Source organism: Acinonyx jubatus, chromosome A1 (assembly GCF_027475565.1).
Source record: "Acinonyx jubatus isolate Ajub_Pintada_27869175 chromosome A1, VMU_Ajub_asm_v1.0, whole genome shotgun sequence".
Taxonomy (NCBI): Eukaryota; Metazoa; Chordata; class Mammalia; order Carnivora; family Felidae; genus Acinonyx; species Acinonyx jubatus.
In genome coordinates this window covers 144,841,093-144,856,014 of record NC_069380.1, presented here as the reverse complement: position 1 = coordinate 144,856,014, position 14,922 = coordinate 144,841,093, and the positions used below count along the sequence as shown (strand labels likewise).

General features: G+C 37.5%; 1 protein-coding gene across 3 annotated transcripts in view; it reads right to left on the bottom strand.

Moving 5' to 3' along the window:
* The window catches only part of XRCC4 (X-ray repair cross complementing 4), a 297,500-nt gene that overhangs the window by 36,257 nt on the left and 246,321 nt on the right, over positions 1–14,922 (bottom strand). The window lies entirely within an intron of this gene.

Genomic DNA, 14,922 nt, shown 5'->3' with positions numbered 1-14,922 from the left:
GATGGACAGATGGACGGATGAGGCACAAGCCTGCTGATGACTGGATGTGTTAACAACTAATTTGTGTTGCAGCATTTCTTTCTGGACCACAGTCTATGGTTTTCAACTATCTCAAAACAGAAATAATAGTTTTTAGCTTAAAATGTAAAAGTGCTTCCTCTCCTCTCCTCTCCTCTCCCCTTCCTTCCCATCCTCTCCCCTCACCCCTCTCCTCCAATCACCTTTCCTTTCCTTCCCTTCTTTTTTAAATTTTAGAGACAGAGAGGACATGCAAGAAGGGGAGAGGGGCAGAGGCAGAGAGAGAATCTTAAGCAGGCTCCACTCTAAGTGTGGAGCCTGACAGGTGCTTGATCCCACAACCCTGGGATCACGACCTGAGCTGAAATCAAAAGTTGGATGCTCAATGGACTGAGCTACCCAGGTGCCCCGCAAAAGTTCTTTCTTAATTGGGAGCAGTGAGTATAATGATGATGATGATGATGATGATGATGATTGTGGCTAATACTTATTGATTAGTTAATATGTACCAAGACTACTCTAAATTTTTTATGTGTATCAATATAAAATAGTAGTAGCCAACTGAAAACATTATTACGAGGATTAAATTCATTTAATACGTTCATCAACCCTATGTGGTAATTACTGTTATTATCTCTGTTTATAGTTGAGGTTAAGTTACTTGCCCAAGGACACACAGCTAGTGAAACCCAAGACCTCTGTCTCAGAGCCTAAACTTTTAACCTTTACTTCTGACTAGTTTCATTAGAAATCAGCCAAATTTTTCTTTTAACACTAAAAGCAAGGTTGTGCTCCCAAAGAAAGCACGGTAAAATTGATAAATGCTTTGCTGGAGTGACCCATCCATGATAAGCCATTTAGTTCTCTTAACATGCTCATGGGGTTCTTTAGAGCATTTTTCTGAGGGTTTGGATATAGATTATATTACCCAACACAAATACTGAAGATTATGATTTCAATCTTGTATTTCTGTGTCTCAGTATTTTATAAAGTTAGTGTTAAAACACACCTTTTAAGAAATTAGTGATGAGGGGCACCTGGTGGCTCAGGTGGTTAAGCATCAACTCTTGATTTAGGCTCAGGTCATGATCTCCTGGTTTGTGAGTTCGAGCCCCGCAGCGGGCTCTGCACTCATAGTGCGTGGCCTGCTTAGGACTCTCTCCCTCTGTCTCTGTCCCACTTGCTCTCTGTCTCTCTTAAAATAAATAAATAAAACTAAAAAAAAAAAAATTAGTCATGATTTTATTTTTAATAAAATCAAATTAAGAACTATTTGCATAGTTAATAGCAATTCTATTAACTTAGAATTCAATTTGCATAGTCAATTCTAGTAACTAATTCAATTTGCATAGTCAATAGCAATAACTATTGTTAATAGCAATAGTTATAGCAATAGCAATTCACTCTGCTAGTGTTGGGGAGACAAAGAAGTACATTCTCAAGTATAATCACGAGTACTTTAGGGGTCAGGAGAGCTATGGTGGGATATTTCCTGGACAGAATTAAAAGGATTAGCACGAGAGCTTGAAGATGAGGCTGATTTAAAGCCAGGAGCCAGGTTTACCAGCCAAGCTCATGAGGAAGCAAAATCATAGCAAAGAGGCCTGGCAAGAAGACACGTGAGTATAGCAGAGTCCTACAAGCTAATTTGCAAGAGACTTTCTCCCTTTGGACCCAGGTTATCTCCTATATTTATTGATGCCTATAAGCCCTACCACAAAAATACAGTGGATGAAATTGGTTATAGTTTTTGTAGCAGAGAAGGCCACTGCCCAAAGACACACATGACTTTCCTTTTCTACCTAGGGCCAGCACTCAATCACATTTGCTAGCCTCTTAACATTCTTACCAATGAAATGCGGGTAGAAGCGACGTGCTTCATCTCTTAACAACCTCTCTTGGGATCCTCTATTCTCTCTTTCCTTACCCACCTACTTGATGACACAAGACAATATCGTGTTAAAGAAGAAAGCAAATTATGTTCTCGAATGACTGGATGGGCCAGAGCCACCCTGACAACTCTCATTAGAGAGTGACAAAAGCGAGAAATAAACTTGTATTAGGCCACTGAGATTTTTATAGCAGCTAACATTACTTAACTAAAGCAGTGCTAGAATATGAACACTGGTGCGAATGTTGTTTTAAATAAAAGATTACAATTGGTATTTGGCGTTATAAATTGGGAACATGGGTGTGTTATTCGCACATGTGGCTCTATCTTCTCTTGTGAGCCATGACTACTCCCAGAAACCACTCTGGCACAGTAGTACATGCAGTCACATGGTTCTCTCTTCAGAAAACCTGCTGGAACTGCTGAGGGCTCTGCTGCCTTCCCCTTGACTAATCAGACTCATATACACACATACCCACATATGTAAGCATGTATTATACATATTTATTTATGTATCTCTTTGTGTGTGTGTGTGTGTGTATATATATATATATATATATATATATATGCAAATATGTATTTAAATATCTATGCTCACTCTATCTATCCACTTACTATCAAAACAAACATGCTTCATTCTGATCTCTCAGACACTAATCCAGCATGGCCGCTTTCATTCTAGACTTCATTCCTTTATCTGCAACTTCTTTCCCTGAAGGTAAGAACGCTCACTCTCAATATTACAATGTACTTACTTATCTGTTAATCCCTAATAATATACACATGCTAAGAATTGCAAAAGTCCCCTGTGAGGAATAAATTGACCAACTAGAACACAGTACCAATGTACTTCACGCAGCCATAAAAAGAGAAAGAGGGGGTGCTACTAGAGACAACATCAATGGACCCAGAAGATCTTATGCATAAGACTGAAAAAGACAAATGCCATATGATTTCACTTATAACTGGAATATAAAAAACAAAAACAAAAACAAAAAAAATACACAACAAAAAGCAGAATCAGACCTATAAATACAGAGAACAAACCAATGGTTGCCAGAGGGGAGGGAAGTGGGACGGTGGGCAAAATGAGTGGAGGATAGTGGGAGAGACAGGTTTCCAGTTATGGATTGAATAAGTCATGGCAATAAAAGTCACAGCATAAGGAATACAGTCAATGATATGCTAATAGCAAAGAATGGGGACAGATGGTAGCTACAGTTGTCATGAGCATAGCATAATATATAAGCTTGTCAAATCACGATATTATACACCTGAAACTAATGTAACATTGTGTAGCAACTATACTCAACTGAAAATTATAAAAATTAAAAAATAAAATCAAACATGTTTTTATTCATGAAGAAAAATAAAAAAACATGAGGACAAAGGTAAAACTCTGAATAAGATTAATGAATTCATTGTGCCTCAATAAAGATTGGCTCAGAGAGCTGGCCTATTTAGCTTTTTTTTTTTTTTCCCTGAAGCTAGTTGACAATTCTATTGGCCAAACTATGACTGTTTTCACTGTAATGTCAGGAAGAAAGCTTCAACTGAGAATGGAGTTTAAGGTTTAGATGCAGAGAGCTGATCTTGTGCCAGAAATGTTTGTCTCTCTTCCTTTACTTAGTGATGTGTAATTAACACATTAATGATTTCAAGGGGAAAATCATGGTCAGTCATCTCTCTCTGCCCTGAGAAACAAAATTTGATGAACATTTCCTCATTCAACAAAAGAATCTGATTGAAGATCCACTGAATATGCCATATAAAGTAGAATTAGACTGGTCATTGAAAGGGATACAGTTTGTGGCATCTAAAATTTCTATCAGAAACAGTCTTTTAAAAAAGGAATCTGGGGGCGCCTGGGAGGCTCAGTCAGTTGAGCGTCCGACTTCAGCTCAGGTCATGATCTCGCAGTCAATGAGTTCGAGCCCCGAGTCGGGCTCTGTGCTGACAGCTCAGAGCCTGGAGCCTACTTTGGATTCTGTGTCTTGATCTCTCTCTGCCCCACCCCTGCTCACGCTCTGTCTCTCTCTGTCTCAAAATAAATAAAACATTAAAAAAAATTTTTTTAAAAGAAAAATAAAGTTGGAGGCATCACAATTCGAGATTTCAAGTTATACTACAAGGCTGTAGTAATCAAAACAGTATGGTACTGGCACAAAAATAGACACATGGATCAATGAAAGAGGATAGAAAAACCAGAAGCAGGGGTGTCTGGGTGGCTCAGTCGGTTAAGAGTCCGACCTCAGCTCAGGTCATGATCTCATGGTTTGTAAGTTGGAGCCCCACGTCGGGCTCTGTGCTGACAGCTCAGAGGCTGGAGCCTGCTTCAGATTCTGTGTCTCCTTCTCTCTGCCCCTCCCCCAGCCATGCTCTGTTTCTCTCTTTCTCTCTCTGTGAAAAATAAATAAACTTAAAAAAATTTAAAAAAAAATCTGAAAATGTTGTCACTCTGGCCAGCAATTTGGCCAACTTTCTTTGCCACTGCCATTGGTAATTGCCTACTTATGTGATTCCAGATACTTAGAACACTATGACACCAAGACAAAAAAACATAGGCTGAAGCTGCATATAAGCTTCCCCTGCCCTACATCTCCTTTACCAATACTGTTTACAACCCCTGTGGTATATATACTATTAGTATCCACATTGTATAGATGAGGAGAATTAGGCCCACAAAGGCTAAGTAACTGCCTAGGGTCATATATCTGGTAAGCGGGCATGAGCTAGGATGAAAGCAGATCTACTTGATCCCACAATCTGCGGTACTCATGAACAGTTTGCTATTTTTTTTCAACCTTGGAATGCCATTTGTCAATCTTTTTAATAACTGTGTAGCCATCCACTACACATTCATAATTGGCTTAACGTCTAACCAAGTTGCCCTGAGGCTGTTGCCAGTTTTTTACCATTATGCAAAAATTGCAACAGTTAAATCCTTACAGGAACTTCTTTTCCCATTTGTGCAAATGTGTTTGCAGGAAAAATTCCTATGTACTGTAATTGATTTTTAAATTTGTACATAATAAAAATATTTAATCTGTTGATATAAAACCCAATATATCATGAGAGCCTTAATTCTTCTAGAATTACTAAAGCATAGTTTTTCTTTTTTGTTTTTCAATATATGAAATTTATTGTCACATTGGTTTCCATACAACACCCAGTGCTCATCCCAAAAGGTGCCCGTCACCCACCCTTCCCCCCCCCCCCATCAACCCTCAGTTTGTTCTCAGTTTTTAACAGTCTCTTATGCTTTGGCTCTCTCCCACTCTAACCCCCCTTTTTTTTTCCTTCCCCTCCCCCATGGGTTTCTGTTAAGTTTCTCAGGATCCACATAAGAGTGAAAACACATGGTATCTGTCTTTCTCTGTATGGTTTGTATCACTTAGCATAACACTCTCCATTTCCATCCATGTTGCTACAAATGGCCATATTTCGTTCTTTCTCATTGCCACGTAGTACTCCATTGTGTATATAAACCACAATTTCGTTATCCATTCATCAGTTGATGGACATTGAGGCTCTTTCCATAGTTTGGCTATTGTTGAAAGTGCTGCTATAAACACTGGGGTACAAGTGCCCCTATGCATCAGTACTCCTGTATCCCTTGGGTAAGTTCCTAGCAGCGCTTCTGCTGGGTCATAGGGTAGGTCTATTTTTAATTTTTTGAAGAACCCCCACACTGTTTTCCAGAGCAGCTGCCCCAGTTTGCATTCCCACCAACAGTGCATTTCTCCACATCCTCTCCAGCATCTATAGTCTCCTGATTTGTTCATTTTAGCCACTCTGACTGGTGTGAGATCGTATCTCAGTGTGGTTTTGATTTGTATTTCCCTGATGAGGAGTGATGTTGAGCATCTTTTCATGGGCCTGGTGGCCATCTGAATGTCTTCTTTAGAGAAGTGTCTATTCATGTTTTCTGCCCATTTCTTCACTGGATTATTTGGTTTTTAGGTGTGGAGTTTGGTGAGCTCTTTATAGATTTTGGATACTAGCCCTTTGTCCGATATGTCATTTGGAAATATCTTTTCCCATTCCATTGGTTGCCTTTTAGTTTTGTTGATTGTTTCCTTGGCTGTGCAGAAGCTTTATAGTTTTTCTTTTCTTTGTAGCTACAGTCTATCAATGATCATAGGGACCATAAAGTCAGCATGAAAACACAGTACATTGAGAGACAGGTACACAGTTGTTAAAATATGTATATTCTGGGCCAGGATGATGTGAATTTTAACTTAGGCACCATCATTTATTAGCTGTAACCTTGAAGGCATTACTGTTTTCTGGGCCATAGTTTCTCATGTGAGATAGCCTAATCACTATTTTCTATAAGACTATTTAGATCATTATATAAGAAAATGCATGCAAAGCACTTAGTAGAATGCCTAACAAATAAAAAAATGGTCAATAAACATTCATTACCAATGTATCTATTAGTTCTGTACCTTTGTCTTTTGTGTGTGACTGACATCACTTTTATTATCCAAATTTCCACATGAGTTAATATATTATTGTTATTATCTTAATATATTATTATTTCTTTAATTCATTCATTCAACCATATTTACTGACCACTTACTATGTACCAGGCACTGTTCTAGGTAATGGGAATACAGTGGGCCCACAGAAAAATGATTCATATTTCACAGACATCAAAGTTCTCTAGCAATCAGTGTTTTAATGTATTTTAACTTAAAAAAATAATATTGGTTAAAATAATATCCCATGAAACATAATTTAGGACACTTAATTATAACTCTAAAGATTTGGTGTTATTTTAAATTGATTTTGATACTTTTCTAAAAAAGAAAAATGACACCACTGTTTATGGGTCAGTGGCTAGTGGGAATTCTTTTTACAGCTGCCTTGTGTCATTTATCTTGATCAGACACTAAAGAAGCCATTTCTGGGTAATTTACAAGATCATTGCGTCTTTTATACCCAGGCTTCCGGATCAGCAAAGAATACAGCTTAACCTTTATTTTCATCTATCCGTGGAAAAAAATAATATATAACAAGGTCTCAAATTCTACATTTCAATTCACCTGCTTTTAAAATACAAGTTGAACAAAACTATCAACTGGTAACAACTGCAGAAAGAGGAAACTTAATACACAATTTGAAAATTCAATACTTTAGTATCAAATAAAATATACTTTATTTTTGGTGTATTTCTAACCCTTCTGTAGGTCTATTCATTATTATGCATATATAAATCTACACATATAAAAATGTATAAAGATGTGTATTTACATGTATGCATATAGGTGTATACTTTTTTTGTTTTTTTAACCACCACCAAGCAGTGGTATTCTGTGGATAAGTAAGCAATCTTCTTATCGTTATTTAAGTCTATGTGTATGGTTTGGAAAAGTTAGTAAGGGATCAAAGTCTGACCAGAATGATGTCATAACAAGGTAATATGGAATCTGATTATGTGAAAAGCTGGATATTTACACAAAGAGGTCAGAAACCAGCTGGCTACATATAAACTATAGAAAAACCAACAAACGTCCTAAGACAGTTCTTATTCTTGATCTGCTATGGACTTGCAAGCTTAGCATAATTTTTAAAGACCCAGATATTGAGAATGTTTTCTAACTCAGCACAAATCCACTCGAAAATTTTGTGTGGCTTGCTACCCAAATTATACTGGAGGCAATGAGAAAATGGGTTTAGTTTTCCTTTGTGTGGAATTATTTAAAAATTATAATATCAGTTTGAAAAACTGTAGCAACACTTTACCTCTATGATTTAGGAAAAACATCCTTACAGATTATATAAAACAACTTGAGGCTCTTTTTATCTGTATTGTATTTTTATTTTATAGATCTGAACATTCATTCCAATTGGGTTTGGGGTAGACACTCAATTGAATTGTCTGAACCATTGCCTATATTGAACTTATCTGAAAAGTTAGCTCTATGATTGTTTGCCTTCATTTCTTCTTTCTTCCTTCTTTCCCTCCTTTCTTTCCCTCTCTTTCTCTCACTAAGTTTTGTAAATTGTCCTTTTGCCTGACTCTAAAATATTAACAACCAGTGTCATAAAAGATTATGTGAGTAGGTAAAAACTTGGGTCACTTACAGTGTAAAAAACATTACTAAATTATTAAACTATTTTACCTTCACCGAATATTTTCATTCTCTTCAAAGGATAGAAGATGTATTCTAAATTGAGGAATGACTGATTACAGAAAGGAAAAGAGGGACCAGGAATGTGGTATTTCAGGATTATTCCATAAAAAAAATGATGACAAACCAAAGTTCTCCACTCAGGCCTAATAACAAGAAGAGAAATAGTCCAGGATCACAATTCCAACATTAGATTAAAGATAAGATTTGTTAAATTCTTTGGTGCTCTGCTGAACAGAATGAAGAACTGGTCGGTTCATTCTGTGATACCTTTAATAACTTTTGTGTTTTTTAGACCCCTGATTGCCAAGATTATTGCCATGCCATCTAACTTTCGTGAGGTTAAAAAGCACTCAACATGGATGTATGGAGCCATTCTTATTAGAAGAGTTAGATAACACAAAAGAATTCCCATACAAGCATGATCCATGGATTTGCTGATCGCAATGTACATTAGCTTATTGATGGACTTAAGTATCTGGTAGAATCTAAAAGCTTTACAGAGCCACAGAGATATTTTGACATTAACAGTGAAACTCCTTTTTTGAACATTTGGTTTTAATAATCTTAAAGATCTTCTGGTTTAACTCTTTTTTTTCACTTTTATAGATATTTCATTAGGCCAGGCTTTGAAATTAAAAGAAAAATGGTTAATGACGCCGTCTCAGCACAATACAGCATTAGCAATGGACCACAAGTGTCAAACGTGCAAACACAAATAATCGTAAAACAATTGTGATGTAATGACCCACATTTTTGTCACTGTGACTCAGGATACCCAGAGAGGGTCAAGAGAAAACAGTGGTAACACAGAGCTAAAATGTCAACATACACTTGGGCTGGGCAGTTCTGTCCAGAGCAATTAACTCCTCCATGCCCCTTCCTCCTCTCATTTTTCCCAATGTCCGCTCTGCTTTACTATTCCTTGAAGCTAAAGGAATTCATGAGACAAAATCTGTCCTATGACGTTAACCAGTTTTTCTGCTTCATGTGTAAAAGGGCTACTTAGTTTTTGCTTCTTTTCCCCAAGACTAGAGAGAATATTCAGAAGTCCCAGAAGATCCAGACACTGCACAACCATTTCCTAAAGGGATGTGAAGCCTTGAATTCCTCAGGAGAATGTAATTGCTTCTTTGGCAAATAAGGGAGAGCAGTATATGAGTCATTCAGTCATTGTAAACTCCAATGAAAGTTTGGTTTTACATTGTTCAAAGTGGAAACAGCTTCTTCTTTTTCCCCTTAATTATAACAATACTTTGTGCTTACTCTTAAAATAGCAAAGAATCTAGAAAGTGAAGAGAAGCAGTCTCAATTGTAGCTTTGCAAGCCATACAACCACTTTGTTGCATAATCTACTACAATTTTTACTATACATTCAAACATACACAGAGTTGTTTAACAAAATACACACTTTTTAAAAATTATTGGGGTAAAAAACACATAAAATTTACCATCTTAAGTATACAGTTCAGCAGTGTTGACTTTATTCACATTGTTCTCAAACCAATCTCTAGCACTTTTTCACCTTATAGAACTGAAACTCTAAATCCATTAAACAACAGCTGTCCCTCAGCCCCTGGTAACTACCATTCTGCTCTATGAGTGTAAATATTTTAGATACCTTATACTAGTGAATCGTGCAATCTTTGTCTCTTTGTGAATGGCTCAATTTACTTAGCATGGTATCTCCAAGATTCATCCATGTCATAGCATGGACAGTTTCTTTCCCTTTTAAGGCTGAATAAAATATAATTGTCTGCATACATCACATTATGTTTATCTGTTCATTCACCAATGGACATTTGGGTTGCTTCTCTGTCTTGGCTATTGTGAATAATGTTGTGAAAAACATGGTTGTGCAGGTATCACTTTTTTAAGTGAACACTTAATTGTTTATAATTCTTAAAATTATGAACATAAATATTTGTGTAATATATAAATTATTTTCTTAAAAACATTCCTATAAGTAGAATTTCTGAGTGGAAGGCTATATGCTTAAAAAGAAACCTATATTTCAAGTAACACATGTGTAAGATACAGATCAAATATTGTAACATTTCTTATTAAAAAATGTTTTTTCTTTTCTTTTCGAGTATAGTTGACACACAGTATTATGTTAGTTCCCAGTGTACAACGTAGTGATTCAGAGAAGTTTATATATTATGCTCTGCTCACAATATGTGTAGCTACCATCTGTCCCATTACATCACTATTACAATACCATTGACTGTATTCCTTATGCTGTGCACAACTTCTCGACTTACCCATCTCATAACTGGAAGCCTGTGTCTCCCTCTTCCCTTCACCCATTTTGCCCAACCCCTCACGTTCCTTCCCTCTGGCAGCCATCAGTTTGTTCTCTGTATTTATAGTTCTGATTCTGCTTTTTGTTTGTTTGTTTATTCATTTAAAACAAGTCTTTTCCACACTTCCTCATCCTCAGCCCAATGCCCTGACAGATCCAGAAACAAAATTAAAATATTTTTGTCTTCATTCTCTTTGTCACTTACCATAGTTCTTCTAGATCACTGGTTCTCAACCATGACTACACATTGGAACTACCTCAGAAGCTGTTAAGAAGAAATACTGATTTCTGTACACTATCCCTTTTAAAGCATCATCTCTTAAAGTGGGGGCCTGGGCTTTGCCCCTTTCTAAATGATGTATTTTTAAAAGTTTTGCAGGCAATTCTAATAATGCATGGCCAAAATTAAGAAGTACTGTTTTAAAGGAGTGCTATTCAAATTTAACGTGCAGATGAAACACTGATGGATCTTGTTAAAATGCAGATTCCATTTCAGGAGTTCTGCAGTAGGCAGGGTGGGGGGAGGGGGCGGGCTGAGACAGGGTTTTTCCAACAGGTGACGTTAATACCTCATTTTTGTGTATGAAGGATCTAGATTAATACATGTACTCTTCTATCCAACTACTTTAGACAATATGTAGTGACTCCTCAAGATGAAGACAGGGATTTGCTCATGTTCGTTATCTCCTTCCACCTGAATATTTATTATATTACTTTTAGTTTTACTATTGGTTCCTTTTAGGTTATAAAACTAAATTCTCATTTTTTTCCAATTTTGACCGTGTTTCTTGGTCTTGACCACCCCTTAAAACTTGAGAAAGTCTTCCATTTTTTTTCCGTATTTCCCCCCAGAAAGTTTTGGTGCCATCTTTTGTTAGTTTTGCTTTGACATGTAGTCCAAGTAGCCAATAGTTCTGTTCTCTGCTGAGAACAGCAGATACAAACAAACCTTTCATGTTATGTCATTAGGTTGTCTCTTAATAGAAATCCAACCAACTGATTTGCCAGTGTTAATTCTTTAATACAAAAACAGATATACACCATGCCAATTGATGCACTAGGCTTCCAGTGCTTTTTCCATGGGCCCTTGTACAGAAATCTAAGCCACCCAAAGAATTTTGTTTCTAGAATGAAGGTCTATGGATTCCTTAAAATCAAGGCATTAGTTTTTGTCACATTTTGATCAAAAGCGTGTAGTATAACCTTTCCTCTGGAATTTTTATTACTTCCTACTCCCATCCCTTTTGCTATTTGCCCTTTATTTTTTCCACATTCTAAGCCATATTAGTTATTCCGTAAGGCACAGACTGTCCCTGAAGTCTCCCCCTGGGGTGTACTGTCTCATTCTCCTCAGGACCGGTGGCTCTGAGGCCTGTGACAACCTGGAACATCCCTTTATCCCTTTACTGGGTCAGAACTACTGTTCCTGCCTTCCTTGGTTACTGATCTTCTATGCTGAGGACACTCAAGTAGCTTCATGAGAGATGACACATAGGTGATAAATGTACTAAGTCCTTGTATTTTTGAAATGCAGTTTCAAATATATATATTTCAAATATAGAAAATTCTGGGTAAAAAGTTTTACCTCAGAACTTTAAATGTTATCAGTCTGAGTCTCTCTCCTTTGTGAATTGTGGCTTTTTTTCTTCCTAGAGGCTTGTAAGGTTTTCTTTTTAATTATGTTGTTCTGATACTTCCCATACAATGTGTCCAGGTGGGGGGTCTGTTTCCATTCATTGGGTTGGACACTCGGTGAGCCATTGTAAACCAAAGAGTCTTACCCTTCTTTAGCTGTAGCACGTATCTTTTTACTATCTGGTTGAATAATTTAAACACTTTGCCTCTTTCTCTCTTTCTGAGGTTTTTATTAGTTGAATATAGGTCCTCTGAGTTCATTCTCATATCTTCCATCTTTTGCTCTTTGATTAATGTTTGTAGAGATATCTTTGATTTTGTTGTTTTCTAGTATTTCTACCAAATTTTTTATTTTGGCAATTATATTTTAAATCTCTAAGAGTGCTTTCTCATTCTCTCATTCTCCTATTTGTTTTATAGAGGTAGTATTTTCTTGAACCTTTTTGCAAATATTTCTAAGGATGATTTTTTTGTTCCCTGAATCATTTCAACTCCCTCCAAGATTGTTTTTTGTTTGTTTGTTTGTTTGTTTTTTAGAATTTCGTACTTTTCTTTTTATACTGCTAGTTCTCCTCATATTCTAGTGGCTTCTCTCTGTTACTAAGAAAGCAGGCCGGGTAGATGGAATAGATATTCTGGTTTTGTAGTGGTAGAAGACTGTTCTCCCAGCAGGCCCCTCCCCTTCTTCTGAAACTGTTTCCTGGGTTGCGCCAGGCAGTGTGGGCCAGTAAACTTTGCGGATCAATGGGAGTGGTAACTGGCTCCCAGGCTGAGTGCCTGCACAGTGCCGAAATGATAATGGCTTCCCTCTGAGGCATCAGCAAATGTAGAAATGTTATCTTTTCCCAGTTTGCCCAATTACTTTAGAAAGGAGTCACCGTATATTTTGACTGGGAGTATAATGCCAACTGCCCGCTTACTGTGTTTATATATGTTGGAGATAGGGTGCTGACTGAAGAATTCTGGATACACTCAGACCTTTGAGGCATCTCTCTCTGTTTAGCTCCATCTTTCACTCTCCCCTCTGTTGTGTCTGCTGACTCTATACCCAAGGCATGTCAGGGGTTCCACAGGGCAGATTAGCTTTCTTCCTTTACAGAGCTGTCAAAGTGTATTCTAGGCTGGCAATTGCTCTGCCCTTTTCTTCTACCTAATGGCTCTCATCTACTTTTTGTATCCCAGTAATTTATTAAATAGCTCAATCTTTAGTGACATACACACTTCCCATTCTCTCTTGTCTGTTGTTCCAGGCAGTTGCTTTTTTACTTTTAGTCATTACTCAACATATCCCTGCTCTGTTCCCGATCACAGAGCAGTGACCAGCTCCTGTAAATGACATTTCCATGCCAACTGGCTTCCATGGAGGTTCAGCCAGTGGGAAGCACTGGTAGGATATTGGAGAGAGAAGAAGGAAGAAGGCAATATATTTCTCCCTTCTCTTTCTGCCATTGGCAGCATCTCTAGAAGTGGTTTCTTCTTTTTTGTCCAACACCTCCTGACTCCAGGCAGCCCCGTTCTCATGGTTCAACCTCTCACCATGAAGGGCCTTGAGCTCTAGCAATATAATTTTTTCTTTGGTCCCTCCAGTCCACTGGAGGCAGTAGCCCCTGATGTTGCAAATCCATCTGGCTTTTTAGATGTTCCTACACTTTCATAAATAGGTGCCTACATTGAGCTCTCTCTATTGAACTAATTGTTCCATCTTCCTTACTGAACTTGAGAGATACAGGTATAAGGGAGATTTTATTCTACATTTCTATACTTTTAATTCAGTAAATAAGGTTTTGGAAGTAATGAGAGGCCAATGCATGTGGTCAGTCTGCCATCTTGAATTGGAGAATATATACATTTTGAGGCTTCTGATACACATTGTCAAATTGCCTACTGGAATGTTTCTAACAAATTATATTTCCACTAACAGTGTGATGCTATCCATATCCCATCACCCTCCAAACACAGGGGATTGATACTTCTTTTTAATCATTGCATCTAATCTTTGTATGGGGATCTAATGAAAACTTCAAGTTTTCCTGGCTCAGAAGATTTCATATTTGTGTTGTTCTAACAGCTGGAAATGATCTATGAGGAGATAGAGCCAATAGCACTCGCCTAACATTTGATTCAAGACAGTTGGCCAAGTTACTAAGGAGCCCAGAATCCTAACAGTATGAAAACGACACAGAAAGCAGCTTTTCCAGTGTCTGCTTCTGATATCTAAAAGAGGAATTATTCTGGTTGTCCAGAAAAGTAAAATTCCCCAAGATAAATAAAGTCATTGCTGAGATCCAAATTATTAAAGCATGACTCAAAGATGAGAGTGTCTCACAAAAGACTGAGTCAAAATCGACTCCTAAGAGTCCCAGCTTCCTAGCTTAGAAATTCAATGGGAAAAGTTAATACCCGTCTCCATGAGGATCTCACACAGATTTCCAACTAGAGAACTAACCACAGAATAAGGGTATTGGAAATAAGGAATTTCCAATTTCGCCTTATGAAGTAGTGTCATAAATGCAGCCCTCACCGAAATCATGCAGAAATGTCAATCAGGAGTCTTGATTAGCCACATCTGGCCACATCTGGCCATGACTCAGTCCATTTTATGGTGGCTTTGCCCAACAATTACTTTCTCTGCAATATTGCTTTTGATACTCATCACCTTATCAACTGCTAGTAGTCATTTCGCCCACTCAAGACCTCCTCTGTGCCTTCCATTTGCACAGAGAGTATACAGAGATCTGCTTTTTCACCAACTAATTGCACTCTAAAGCACATAATTTGCACTCTTTGGCCTCAGTTTTTTTAATCTATATCTATCAAATGAGGCTAAATGATCCTGGAACTTCCATTCAGCCCTGAGCAGGAGCTATGATGATTGGGAGCTAGGTGTCTTTAGTAAAACCATTTAGCTAGGGCTGTTATAATCACAAACAGCC